Genomic DNA, 15,145 nt, shown 5'->3' with positions numbered 1-15,145 from the left:
TCTCTGGTAAATCTCAGACCTACTTCTGAGTCTCCCACCTCAAATCCAAAGTGAAGAGGCCAGGGTTAATGGGTGGTGGTGATCTCATCTTGCTTTTAAAAATCCCCATGGTGAGGCTACATCTCCAAGGAGAGTCCAAAACAACTGGAAGGCACTAGATTAGTGAAGGCTGTATTAAAGTGTTTTCATACTGCCTTTATGGCAACAGACAACTATCAAGGCTGGTTACAACAATAATTGAACTATTGCAATTTAAAAACAAACCACGATAAAAATAATAAATTAACAATGAATAAAACATCAATTGTAAACCTACTGCTGCTCATTTTTATCAAGTGATCCAGAATTCTGGTATTATGAAGGATTGAAGGAAATCTCTACTATCCACTTTCCCCCTATCATACATAGTGTTCTAACCTTGTCATGTCTCTCTTCAGTTATTTCCTCCTCAGTTGAACAAAGCCCTAAACACTTTAGCCTTTCCAAGATGCTTAACACCCACCCACCCACACCTGACAATTTCAGTTGTTCTTCTTGGTACATTTCCCAGTACTATCATATCCTTTATGAGATGGTGCATCTGCTGTATTCCAGGCGTCACTTGCAACCAGGTCTGGTGAAGAAAGATGGTCCTCCTCCATTCTATGTAGAAGAGCCAACCATACTGACAGCTGAATATTTCTTCAATCCTTGTGATAGGTTACAGGGTCCTCTACTGCACCCCAAGGCAGAAGCTTATTCTACGGGGCACAGGGCAGGCCACGGGGCTCAAACAGCAGCATCCACTCTCTCATTCCTCAGCATCTGCTGCCTAATGGTGGGGACAACCCTAGAGGCACCGTAGTGTCATGGGCCAGGAGTCAGCTTCACCTGCTGAACAGCAGCCTGAAGGGGGAGAAGGCAGAGTGACTTCACCTACAGCTGATGAGCCTTCAGGGACACAGTGGAGAAGGCACTGATGAGAATCATCTGGCTTCAGCCTTCTTAAGCAGAGCTTCCAGCAGCAGTCAGATGCTGGTAACAATACTTGTAGTTTCTGGTTCTACCTTGATGCTTCCTGCTTGTCTTGACCCCATGACCATCGGATTCCCTGACCCCTGGATTGTCTGACAACATGGATTGCTGTTCATCTGACCCTAGGACTGGGCCTGACTTTGGATGCTGCCTCTGCCTCAGAGACTCTTCTGGTTATCTGGCCTCCCCATTCCACAAAGCTTTGCATGTTGCTGCTCAGCAATGAGATTACGACACATACGGTAGATTTCGGTAAAGACATAGCGATACCAGTAATTGCATTTTCAATCCCTAAGAATTTCCAATGTTCAGTTTGCCTTTTCCCCACTATTGCTGTCCACTGAGTTGACTTTTCCAGTGGATGCTCCACCACGACTCCAAGGTCATCCACCTATTTAGCCTTCCTTAATGTATATTTTCAGGTGCGATTCCCCTCCCTGCCTCTCCATCCATCACTTCACATACAGTATTCTGTCTCTTTTGTCATTTAGCTGTCCACTCCTTCAGAATAGCAATTTTCTCAGATTCTTCATCTGTTTTGGAGTTCACCATTCCTGAATAGCATGGTTCTAGATTAGGGTAGCCGACACAATGTCCTTTCTATATAATTGGACTCTAACTTCCATCCGCTAACATGGCTAGTGGCTAGGCATTGGCTCATCCATTCTAGATATTTTAATAAATAATACATAAATAAATAAATAAATAAATAAATAGTACTGATCCCTGCAGCCTAAGTGCTTATGACATGGCTGTTTTGATTATCCTAACAGGCAGCACTGGATGATTTCCCAGTGGCCTGGTTGGCTTGATGTTTATGTACTTTTCTGTAGTGACTGGTGGAGTATGAAATGTTTGCTAAATCACTCCATAGATTCAGCAGTAGGTATGCTTGAAAGCAGTTTGAGGTGGGGTAGGGGGAACACCAGACAAATTAATGCATCTTGGAGTGGCATACTGAGAATAAAAGTAGTGAGCATTGCATCCAAACTAAGTTAATCGAACTTATTCCCATAAGTTTAATGCAAGCTGTTAAAATGACTTCAGCTGAGGTTTCTAAACAACTGAGGCCACTCCCTGGTGAACACGAGCACTGAGCATCCTTAATAATGTGTTCCAAATTTCACGACAAAACAAGGCCTGGTTCACATCTGAGGTGTTAAATATCCTGATAAGTCATCCACTTAAGAATTTTTGTGTGTTTCCTATGGCAATTTTTTGAAAGCATACTGTGAGTGTCACAACACAGCCCAACAGTCCCTCATCCCAACAGTAGGGAATAAGGAATTCTGCTTATGCAAATTTGGAAGCACAAGAGTGAGAGAGGCATCCTACTTATTAGTTAGGTTAAGGTTAATTATTTTTAATTCACAAACAATATCAAAACCATGGTTTGGCATTTCATGAGCAACCCTCAGACCTACATACTCTCCCCTCCCCTTGTGTGCTTCCTTTGGCCTGATTCAGCTGGGCTCTTTTATGCACTTACAGTATAGGAGCCTTCCAGGTTGTGACCATAGAATTCTATCCTGTACACCTCCTGCCCGTCCCTGATTCATTTAGTGAAGCTCATGCACGATCAGCAATGGATGGATTATGCCTGAAAACTAATAATACAAGTCTTTTAATTATTATTCTTTTGTGGGGAGGCACTATTACCGTAATTTGCTGTGAGGAGCATTTGAGCAGAGCCCATGGTACATTCTAAAAGAGCAACAGGCAACAAAAGGGGGTGTATTTTGGAAAATGTGCTTGAAGCGCCGTGGTACGGTTGCATTTTTCATCTCGGCACTGACCTTCCTGACATAATTTAAAAATAAATGGAGCAAAGCAAATTACCAGGGAAGCCAGGCGTGTTCTTGGTTTGGCAACCCTGAAGCACTTGTTTATTCTACGGTGCTTTAGGGAAGGAAGCCCCCAAGGCTTTGTAATACCCATAACATCTGGAACAGGTAGGAACGGCTGACCTTCCTATGTAGCAGTTCCTCTAATGTTGTGGCAAACATGAGATTTTCCAGGGTTACTGAAGCAGATAATGATTTATGTATTCCTTTAAAGCACATTTCAGTGAGTTCTGAATAGAGTTCCATAGACTTTCAAGAGTGATTATGGTTATTTTATTTGTGAAGATGGCCAGCTGTGAGGAGGAAGCGGTGGTGGAGCCAGTGTGATGAACTGTACAACCATATGCATGTGTACAATAGCATATATATTTTTCAGCTGCTCCATTCATGCAAACCACCTCTGGGAAGCATCAACTTGCAAAATGGTCATGCCAATATAGTCTATGCATTACTTTTTCCACAGGGTTGGTCTGAATGGATGGCTCTGAAGCATGCAAACTGCCTCATTCTTAGTGGCTTGTCTACAATTGTGCTCCTTGTCCTGGTTTGAAGACATTTCCAAATTAAAAACAAACAAACCAACTGCAGGCCCTAGTGCTTTGGGAAGCGAGAGAGTTCTACTGAGGGAGCTCATGGAGTGTACAGGCATCAGCATATTGTCCCTTGAGTTTCTCAGGAAACGTTGGAAGGCATTGTATTCTGTGGGTGTCACTTTTGTTAGCTCTTCCCCTGAATAGCTTAGGCTCGAAAGACACCAAGCACATTTGCAGTGAAACCCGCAGGAATTTGTTTTCACTTCACTTATAAAGAGCAACGTACATAGCCACAGAAAAGGATGGTGGAATCCATGACCACTCCCTTTATCAGCTTTGGACTTGTAGAGAGAACTTTTGGCCAACAGCTGAGCCCCGAGGAAGCCATTTTACATAGGCCTTATCACCCTTGACTGCCTCTTAGGAATGGCCCTAAGACATTTGGGGGGTAGGCACCCCAGGCAGCTGATTTCAGGTATCATGAAAGGGCAGTGCCTTGTAAACTTTCTGTATTTATTATTGCTGTAGTTTTATTGCCAGGGAGGGTGAGAGAGAGACACTTGTTGGATTTTCTACCTTTGGTTCCAAAATAACTTGACTGACCTTTGCAGGGGCAGCACATCCTATTTCACCTCTTGAGGTGAAACCGGAAGTGCCACCCTGCCCTGCTGCTTTCACTGCCATCTACGCCACCTACCCTACTGCTGGCAGAGAACTGGTGCCAGCTTCAGCACCAATTTATTTCAACGTCTTGCCGATTTCCAGCAAGAACTCTTGTGCTCCACAAAATTTCACTGGAAATCAGCACTGATGCCGACACCACTTCTCCACCAGCGGCGGGGGCAGGCAGGGCACCTGAGGGAGCAGTGCTTCAGGGACTTCCGCCACCTGAGGCTTTACCCTGACTGGGCCAATCCTGGACCTCTGGTGCTATGTACCTTGGATGGGAGGGGGTGTCATTTGCTGCCCTGCCTGAGGCGGAAAAATGTCTTGGCCTGCCCTGCTGCTTGGCTGTGCTTGTTGCTTGGCCAATGAAAAAACTGGCTGCCTGCATACATATGTGTGGACCCATGGAGACTCCACACAGACTCCCTCTGCCTACTCAGGAGAGGAATGTGTGACTTCCATTTTGTTTTTTCTCATGCCTGCTCCTTCCTTGCCTCTTATTGTTCTCATGAGCGTGTCTTTTAAACTCTAGGTTGTGCCTCATGAATTTACTCTGCTGTCCTTTCTTCGGATAAACCTCCTTGGCAGGTGGCAGTTTTCACCTGAAGGTGGCAAGATGATTAGTTGTGGTAATAAAATCACAGCAATACAGATCTATGTTGCAGTAGAACAGATCTGGCAAGACAAATTTGGACTGAATATGTTTCATGAGGTGTTCAAGTAGACCAGGACATATTTCTTACATCTTTCGCCGGCTCTTACCACCATAACTACAGCTGTTGCTGTTGCCAGGGAACAGAAATCTAGATCAGGGATGAGGAACCTGTACCTTTGCCCCAGATCTTGAAGGACTCCCATCGGCCTCTGCCAGGAAAACCAAATAGTGAGGGAAGATGGGAATTGTAATCCATCAACATTGGGATGGGGTCACAGATTCTCCTCCCCTTAACTAGGTTCTACCTGTTGTAGTTAATACTGCAGAATTAGCACAGTGGTTGAAAACTAGGGACCAGTGAACTGGATAACCTGCACATCTGTCTCTCTCTGTCCTGCATTGGTCTACTACCGCTCCTGTGTTATTATAATTCTTCCCCTTGGGAAAAAAAGAGATTTTGTTCTCGTTCTCCATGGACAGCCTATAATTTCTTCAGCAAATTTGTTTTGAACAAGCTAAACTAGATTACTTCATGATCCCATATTCTTGCTCTCAACAACAACTTTTTATTTTTGGCACATGCATTATTGGGGTGCATTTGTGTAAATTTCAGAATTATCGCTGGAGGGGGAGAAGGAAATAGACGCCTGAAGCTACCATTCTAGGCTGTGATTCAAATGAAACTGTTATCTATTTTTAAATGGATATTTTGCACACCATTAGCCCAGACCATTAGCCTAGAAGGTGTAATAATGCTGAATTGATCCAAGTTGGATCATGTACAAATGCAGTTTACTCTGCATGACCACCAGTTTAATTTTGATTAATCTCTTACTAAAGCGTTTCTGCATACACTGTTCCATTTGCTTCACACAGGCTGCCTGCATACCAAATGCATGTGGGTAGCCTGACAACTTGGCTCAGACAACAGAGAGTCATATGGTTAAACTTTCTTTTGGTAAATCCACAAATAAGTTTACAGGTAGTGGAACTTAACATAATTTCATAAAACGGTTTGGAGCTGGGAGACAGAGCATCTTGCCTAAAGCAACTGCTATAATCAACATTGCTTAGGTAAAGATTGAACCAAAGACCCCTCACAATACTACAATTCGGGGTTATCCAATGAATCTGAATGTTGGAAAATTCAGGGCAGACAAAAGGAAGTAAAGTGGAATCTTGGTTCTCAAATGGCTTAGTTGACGAACAAATCTGCTCCCAAACACTGAAAACCCGGAAGTAAGTGTTCCAGTTTTTGAACGTTTTTCAGAAGCTGAATGTCTGATGCGGCTGTCAGCTATGGTTTCCAGCATGCCTGTGCCAATCAGAAGCTGTGCCTTGGTTTTCAAACATTTCAGAAGTTGAATGGACTTCTGGAACGGATTTCGTTTGAGAACCAAGGTACCACTGTACTTCTTTGCACAGAGCAAAGTATGAAATTTGCACCCACAAGGTGTAGTGATGGACATCAACTGGGATGTCTTTAAAAGAGGGTTAGATAAATTCATGGAGGACAAGGCTGCTAGCCTCCATCTACACTGTATGCCTCTGAATGCCAGTTACTGGGAATCACAAACTGGGAGAAGGCTGTTTTGCTCAGGTCCTAGGCATCTACTTGGCCACTATGAGGAGGATGCTGAAGCAGAAGGGCTGTTGGTCTGATCCTGCATTGCTTTTCTTATGTCTTAAAATTCATGTTTCCAGACAGATCACAGGATGTAGGACTGTCCTTGACACCTCTTTCCATAACGATTGTGCAAAAAACATTTTTTTCCGTATTTTGCTGAATTCCTTAGATGCATGAAGCAAAACTCAAGTGCTAAACAGAAACAACACAGGGGTTGTTAGGCCTTTTTCCTCGGCATGAATGCTTATGAACTAGAAAGAATTGTCAAGGCATGGCTGTAATAAGCCTTTGAAATCTATTTGTTACACAATAATAGAAGGACTGAGTTCAGGAGCTTTCATGCTTCTTAATCAAAGAAAAAGAACCAGGAAGGGGATGATGGGAAAATAGAAGGGACAGCATCGTTAAGCATGAGCCTACCACCAGTAGGATTTTTCTTTGCTCGGAAGAATCCTTATCTATCAGTGAAACCCTTGTAGCGGCATACAATTGCAATCCTGTTACCTCACACATAGAGTAGGCATATTAAAATAAATGGACTGAAATTAGTCATGATTAGAGATGAGCAAATCTATTTGATTGGGTCCTCCCCTCCCCCAGTTTCTCTTTTTGTTGCAGTCTTAAATTCAGTTCTTCACATTTCCACATCAGTTTTTCTTTTAAAAAAATCCTAATGAAACATACAGGTTTTCAAGTAAGTGTTATCATTTAAAGCACTGCCATGAAATAGCAACACCAATCAAAGCAAAGGAAACGAGTACTTTGCATGAGTATTTTGCTAATTCTCTCACTTCATCTAGGCTAATCTGTCACAATCTTGAAAGTCTCTTCGTCACCTAATTCATTTTGTCCAGATCACGGACAGTATGCCAATTTCAGTGGTGCTCTGGCTGATGATGTTGTCACTCCTACCCACAAAAAACAGTCCTGGAACAGTGCTTCCCTATATTACCACTGATAAAAGGGGAACTTTTCTTTGTATTATGATAACTAAAGCTTCATCTTTACCTGCTGATTTTTACCTGTCATACAGCTTTTAATAGCTCTCTCTGTTCATGAAAAGGTGTTCCCCTTTAGATGAGCAGGATTGTGCTGTCCAAAACTGTGTGCAGGATCACAGCCATTGCAATTCCTGAATATATTCCTGTTCATAACATTTGCAAGTTTTCTGATCTAGGATTTATTGTGGGAGTCCAAAGCAATCAACATTTCCTAAGCAGTCGTTCCACACTAGATGTCACTGTTGTTCTTTTAAAGGAAAGCAGCCTGAGGAATGCTGTTGCATGTTTTGCATGCTGAAAAATCGCTTCACAACAAGATACTTGGGGGAGCGTTTCATTGTAATGATTTTTCTTTATTTAAAATGTTTATTGTGCTTGGATGAAAAATAAAAGCTTTGGACAAGGTAGCTCTATCAATAGTTTCTTCTCTAGCCCTTGAATCTGTGAGCGTTTGGAAAGCTAATGCGTTAATAAATTCAGAATACAGTAGTGTATAGAAGAAACCTTTGCAGCAGTGAACAAATCTGCTAATGGAAGGAACTAGGAACATTGGGTCAAACTATGTACTTTGTAGAAGCATAAAAAGTGCTATGTTGAAAAGAAGTCAACACTCACGTTATTAATGTACCTATTCAAAATCTTGAAAAATAGCACCAGAACTTCCCTCTGTCTTAAAAGTCTGTGCATGGTGTGTGCATGCGTTTTATTTTAAGAGGACAGTCATCTAGTTGAAGAAGTCCTCCATTTGCAGTTGTTCAGTCCATGGCTGGCTTAAAGATCTGGAACCATAACAAGGGAGGGCAGAGGCACTTGAAATTAACACATGGACAGGTGCAAACATCATCTGGACAGTCCTTCCCACTATGGTGATATGTGTTGCATTTCTGTTTAAATTAGAGTAATCACTGATAAATTTGAATCTATACATCTAAATTACCACAGCAATTTTTATCCAAATCAGTAGCCTTTGTCACATCAGGCTAATGTTCGTAGACCAGAGCTGAACCCACGAAGAACAAACATAACAACACTGAGTGTTGCTTTTCATGTTTACAATGAGCACCTGATTATCTTGACTTTTCCCCCCATTTTAAAACATAGATGGAAAACTGCATTCCTGGAGAGAGAAGTGGTGAGCTCCCTGACATTTGGTTCCCAAGTATTATTCTGCTATAGCAATTATCCTGAACAATAACCAGCTGCAGTGAATTACCGTATTTTTTGCACCATAACACTCACTTTTTTCCTCCTAGAAAGTAAGGGGAAATGTCTGTGGATGTTATGGAGGGAATGCCTACGGGTGGCGTGCCTACGGATTTTCCTCCTCTAAAAACTACGTGCGTGTTATGGTCGGGTGCGTGTTATAGAGCGAAAAATACGGTAATTGCAACTTTCTTCAAGTACAACTGTGAATAGCAGATCATTGCACTTAAGGCAGGCATTTTGCCTATTACTCTTAGCTGAGTGTTTGAGCTAAAGCTGGGGGAGGGGGATACTTTTAACCAGACACCCTATTTGCTTCTTGCATGAATGTTTGCTTCAGCAGAATTAAGGAGGATTCCAAATTAATGCTACAGCAGCACCTAATTTTTTATTTTTATTTTTAAAATGCAGATTCAGGCACAATAAGAAGATAGATGCATTTAAAAAAAAAAATCTCTCCCCCCCCCTTAGTTTTTTCTAGTCTATTTCAATGAAAAAAGTCTTAGTAGTAGATTCCAAACTCAACAGTTGTGCAATATCTTTATTAGGACCAACCAAGATGTCACCAAATAGTGAGTACGTTTGTCAGCCACTAGAACCCTTGATAAGGTCTAGAGGTCGCAAGGAATTCAAAAGCTTGGTGACTATTTTGTGATGAATTTGTTATTTGATTAGTCCTAATAAAGGAACCACTCAACTGTGGTTAGACGGACTTAACCGCCATGGAGTTTTTATAAAGCTTTTACCAAGGAAATGAAGAGGAAATTAGCAAACTGCTTGGAAGGCGGGCCACTGAGATATGTCAAACTAGACAATGAGGGGAGAAGTGTGTTATTTTGGCTAGTTTACACTTTATAGGCTTCTGAATCGATTTCAAGTGTGTGAAGCTGTTTCTGAATCATGCCAAATACAATTTAGTTTTGTGCGCAAGAGAGCAATCCTATTGGTATGAAAAGTGGGCCTTAAAAAAAATGCAGCCAACTTTCCAACCTTCCCGCTCGGTCATGACCTGCTTATTAACTTTATGGTCTTTTTGCAATATGTCTTAGACACCTAGAGATGTGAGGTAGGGTGTGTCTAGTGTGGTTCTGAAGCAGCGCAGTTCCCTCTACCATCTTGAGATTCCAGCACCTTGTTCTTCTCTATGCAGAGAGCAGGCTTAACTCATGCAACCAATTCTCTTACCAGCATTGGTTGAGCAGGTGGGTATGAGTATAATCTCTTCCAAAGAGGATCTTCCCTAATACAAGAGAGTGAAACAGAGAAGTCAGCCTGAAAGCACAGGAGATGGTTCAATGGATGGGATATATACATGTGAACCGCATATAAGATGCTGCCAGCTCCATGGAGGAAGAAAAGAGACAGAGACATAGCTGACTACTTCATATTATATAAGCTGGGGAGGAACATGAATAATAAACTCATACTGATATGAATTTGTGGGTGTCAGACTCCTCTTAATCCCTGGATCAAGTTAGTGTTAGAATTTAACCAAGGCTTGGGGTGCTAAACTGGTGTGCCACACTGTGTGCCTGTCTCTGGACTCAAAAGCTAGTTAAACCTGTGATGACGTGATCACCTGAAATGATGGGCTATTAAGAGAACAAAGGATCAAAGGGGCTTGGTGTGAGTTGGCAAATGGGTGCCTGCCCCCCCTCCAAAACAGATAAAGCCAGAGTTTAGAGTAGAGGGGAGAGGTGGGAGTTATGTGACTAAGGAACAAGTCAGAAAGCTGGAAAGCCAGAGAGGCAGAGAAAGCGTGTTCTCCATCACGGAGAGCACGTGTTGCGGTTGGGGATTCCAAGACACCTTGCTGTTTCTGGGCAGATGGTTTGGCCAACTCGTAAGCAGGGGCGGGCTGTTACTGGGGAAATTTAGATGTTGCCATTTAGTGATTGACAGCCCTATTTGTTAAATACAAGGCACGCAGCAACAGATGTCCTCTTTCGCTGCGTGCTTCGGATCACCCGCCCTCCCTTCCCTAATGTTAGGCTGTTTGCTTGACCTTGCTATTGCCTGTCATGGGGTCGTCTGCTTTGGAGCAGGGGCCCGGTAGGAATTTTGCCATTTGGCTGATTAGTGTGTGCCACTTGGTTTTTGCCTACCGCGTAGCAAATCGTCACAACTTGTAAGGTTTGCGGTTAGGCATTGGTCTGGAATTGGTTGCTGGAGGGTTATGGATTTGGCTGTGCCTGCCCCCCAAAATGCTGCTGCTGCTGCTGCTGAAGGATTTTACCATTAAAGGAACCCAGGGGCTCCCCCATGCTTTTGTCCGAAACCCCCTGGCAAGGGGCTAGGGCCACGCAAGCCCCTGGGAGCATGCTGAGGAGAGGTGAGGCATGGTTCCCAGTCCCGTCTCTTTCCCCAGGTGACTTACCCTTCCTGACCTCACGGGGGGTGCGAATGTCAGAGCTGTCCCCGTGCGGGGGCAGTTAGTGCTACCAATGCCTAAGCAACCACTCACATTGCTGCATTTGAATAAAGTTGTGGCCAAAATTATGCCAAAAAAATTAAACAAAAATTAAGTGTCAATTGTGTTTTCCTTTGGGGTGTATTCGGGACCTCGACACGCAAAATGGTTGAGCTCTGTTTGAATCCAAGACTGTGGCTATGTGAGAAGCAAAACCCTGTTGGGGTGTTGATGCTGTGAACGCCTCCATCATAGGCTCAGGTTGTATATAGGTGTAAATGAACCATATATCATAAAGACACCACAGTCTCTGCTGTGCCTTCTTCCAAAAGGAAACACGGAGCCTGGGTAACACCTAGAACCCCTGGAATCTCTTAGGTTTGGAGGTTGGAGTGGCATGCAACAACATACAGTGGTACCTCGGGTTAAGTACTTAATTCGTTCCAGAGGTTCGTTCTTAACCTGAAACTGTTCTTAACCTGAAGCACCACTTTAGCTAATGGGGCCTCCTGCTGCTGCTGCGCCACCGGAGCACAATTTCTGTTCTCATTCTGAAGCAAAGTTCTTAACCTGAAGCACTATTTCTGGGTTAGCGGAGTCTGTAACCTGAAGCGTATGTAACCTGAAGGGTATGTAACCTGAGGTACCACTGCATTAGTAGCTAGAGGAGGTAAATATAGATCATTCTCTTTCTCTTATCTGAATAAACTAGCCTGTATGGCTAATAAATCCCTTATACGATTCTTTAAAATTCATAAAAACAAGTATCTGGCTTGAAAATGCTGCAATCTATTTTTATATGCACTCTCATGCTGATAATTTCTCTGGCTTTCAATTTATTGTGTTTTTATAACTGCCTGTCTCCATTATTTAACATCATTTAAAGTTGTTGTCATGAAATTCTGACACAACCAGATACATTGCTTCAGTCAAACACTTGAATTTTTTACGATTTCTTTTCATTAAAGAAACAGGAAGAACTCTAATCTCATTTACAAGTTAAGGAGCACCGAGATTCAAAATTGTTGTTTTTAACAGATTAAGTGTCCCTTATTTTTATACTTTTTCTGTGTATCCTCCTACCCAAAGGGTATAATATAGACATAAAACCTCCACTTATCACACCTTTTACAACGTGTATTTTCCTACGATAACAGGGTCCATTATTCTGTGATGCTTGAATATCTCTTCCAGGTGCATTTATTAACACATTTTGAATTTCACTAAAAGGGTATAGTTTAAAGAAATACTATATATTAATAAGACATTAAATAAGATCCACAAGACTGGACTCTGTTACTATTTTTCTGTTGTTAATGTTTAGTTATGATATTGTTTCACTGTTTTATGTTTGTTCCCAAAATGCTCTGAAATAAAATAAATAGTAAATGATAATAAATGATACTTCATTCCACTAAAACTGCTTTATGTTCAGTGTGTGGTTAGGATAATTAGGTGAGAAGCACATATATTTACAGCACATCCCTCCCTCCAATGAATCCCAGGAGCTATATTTTATCCCTCCCAAAACTACATTTCCCAGCACCCTTAACAAACTACAGTTCCCAGGATCAATGGGGTGTGTGTGCTTTAAATGTATGGTGTGTACGCATCACATGGAATCCTGTCATGTGACATATCTTCTCCATGTTATTTGAATGATCACTGGTCAACAACAAATTTGTTGTCTGCGTTTTTTCAGCTGATTTAGGACGAATCTGATGCGCTGAATGCAAAAAGCACATTGGTTTTGCTCAATCAGGTCAAGTTTTTGAGTGACGAAGAAGCCTCCAGTGTTGAAGGACATGAAGAAGAAGAAGTGGTTCTTGAAGATGATGCTCCACATCCATTTTCCCAAAAGGAGTTGAATGATCTAGTTCGTGACCTCAGCTTGTCAAAGGACTCTGCCGAACTGTTGGCATCCAGATTGAAGGAAAAAACCCTCCTCTCTGACAGTGCTTGCATCAGCTTCTTCCGCAACAGGCATCAAGAGTACCTCCATTTTTTCTCGGAAGAGAAGGACTTGGTGTACTGTGCAGATATTGCGCAGCTTCTGCTCAAGCTTGGAATGCCACAGTACGAACCCAAAGATTGGAGACTGTTCATTGACAGCAGCAAGCGATCACTGAAATGTGTTCTGCTACACAACAGCAACCAGTTTGCCTCTATACCCCTGGCTCATTCGACTACACTGAAGGAGAACTATGAAGCGGTGAAGTATGTGCTGGAGGAAATTGGTTATGATCAGCATAAGTGGTTTATTTGTGTTGACCTGAAGATGGTGAACTTTTTGTTGAGACAACAGTCTGGCTTCACCAAGTACCCATGTTTTCTGTGCATGTGGGATAGTAGGGACCGTGCTCAGCATTACACGAAGAAGAACTGGCCTGTGCGGGAGGAATTGGTGCCTTGCAGAAAAAGGAACGTCATCAACGACCCTCTGGTGGACAGAGACAGAATACTCTTCCCACCGCTGCACATCAAGCTCGGCTTAATCAAGCAGTTCACCAAGGCTCTGGACAAGGATGGTGACTGCTTTACTTACTTGTGCCAGGCTTTTCCAGGATTGACCATGGAGAAGTTGAAAGCTGGCATCTTTGACGGTCCTCAGATCCGTCAGCTCATCAGAGATCCAGAGTTCGGAAAGTCAATGAACGAAGTGGAACTGGAAGCATGGAAGGCATTTGTTCTGGTAGTGAAGAACTTTCTTGGCAACAATAAGGCCAGAAACTATGCAGAACTTGTCAACAACATGCTGACTGCTTTCAGAAACCTGGGCTGCAATATGAGTGTCAAGATGCACTACCTATTTTCACATATGGACCGGTTTCCAGAGAACTTGGGTTCAATGAGTGACGAGCAGGGGGAGAGATTCCATCAGAACATGAAAGAGATGGAGACCAGGTATCAGGGTCACTGGGACACAGTCATGATGGCTGACTACTGTTGGACTCTGAAGAGAGACCTCCCTGCCACTGAGCATTCCAGGAGTTCCAAGAAACGCCCTGAAGTTTGAAAAATGGTGAAGCAACATGCAATTTACGTGTACTTACCTTTATCAATGCCCACCATTCAGTTTACAGTAATCAATGTTTCTATCAGGTAATCAATATATGTTATTGGAAAAACATTTTTTTCTCTTAAAAACGTATTTAGGATGATATGTGTTGAAGAAAATCAGCTGATAATGCCACAAAAATGTAATCGAATTTGTCACACAATCAGATTTTTTTCAAATCAACATAACACAAAAACCTGACCTGATGGAGAGAAACGGATGCCATTTCCTGATTCAGCAGTGCAAAAATACCCTAAATCAGTTGTAGAAATCTAGACAACATTCAAAAAGTAAACAATTGTTGCCCAGTGAACCATATTTTCAGATTTATGAATCAGCTCCTCAATATTACCCATATGGGTTCTGTGAAGGGAATGAAACTCAATTTGCTAAGTGCATCCATCTACTTCTTCTGCCACCAGTAAGGGGCAATGCAGGTGTAACTGTGTTGCTCTCCTGACAGTCTCCTAATGCAAGATGGGGAGCCTGTGGCCATCCAAGTGTTGTTGATTTTGCTGTTTCAATCCTCCTTCTCAACCTATAAATACTGTACTGTGTAAAGTGATGGAATCTGTATTGTACAGCAGTGAATGGCATATTGACAGTAAATATTTCAGGAGAAAAATAAATTATCCCACCTTGCCTTCCCACACAACTATATGACATGTAAATCTCTAACAAGCCAAGTCAAGAAACAACTTATACCGCAACTGAAAGAACTTCATTGGCTCCAAGTATGTTTCTGGGCACAATTCAAAGTGTTGGTGCTGACCTTTAAAGCCCCAAACAGCCTTGGCCATGTATACCTGAAGGAGCATCTCCACCCCCATCATTTAACCTGAGGTCCTCCTCCGTGGGTCTTCTGGTGGTTCCCTCACTGCAAGAAGTGAAGTTACAGGGAACCAGGCAGAGGGCCTTCTTGGCAGTGGCACCCGCCCTGTGGAACACCCTCTCATCAGATGTCAAGGAAATAAACAACTATCTGACTTTTAGAAGACATCTGAAGGCAGCCCTGTTTAGGGAAGTTTACTTTAATGTTCAATGTTTTATTATGTTTTTATATACGGTATGTTGGAAGCTGCCCAGAGTGGCTAGGGCAACCCAGTCAGATGGGTGGGATACCAAATAATAATA

Source organism: Podarcis raffonei, chromosome 9, assembly GCF_027172205.1.
Source record: "Podarcis raffonei isolate rPodRaf1 chromosome 9, rPodRaf1.pri, whole genome shotgun sequence".
Classification (NCBI taxonomy): Eukaryota; Metazoa; Chordata; class Lepidosauria; order Squamata; family Lacertidae; genus Podarcis; species Podarcis raffonei.
This window is presented reverse-complemented; position numbering follows the sequence as displayed.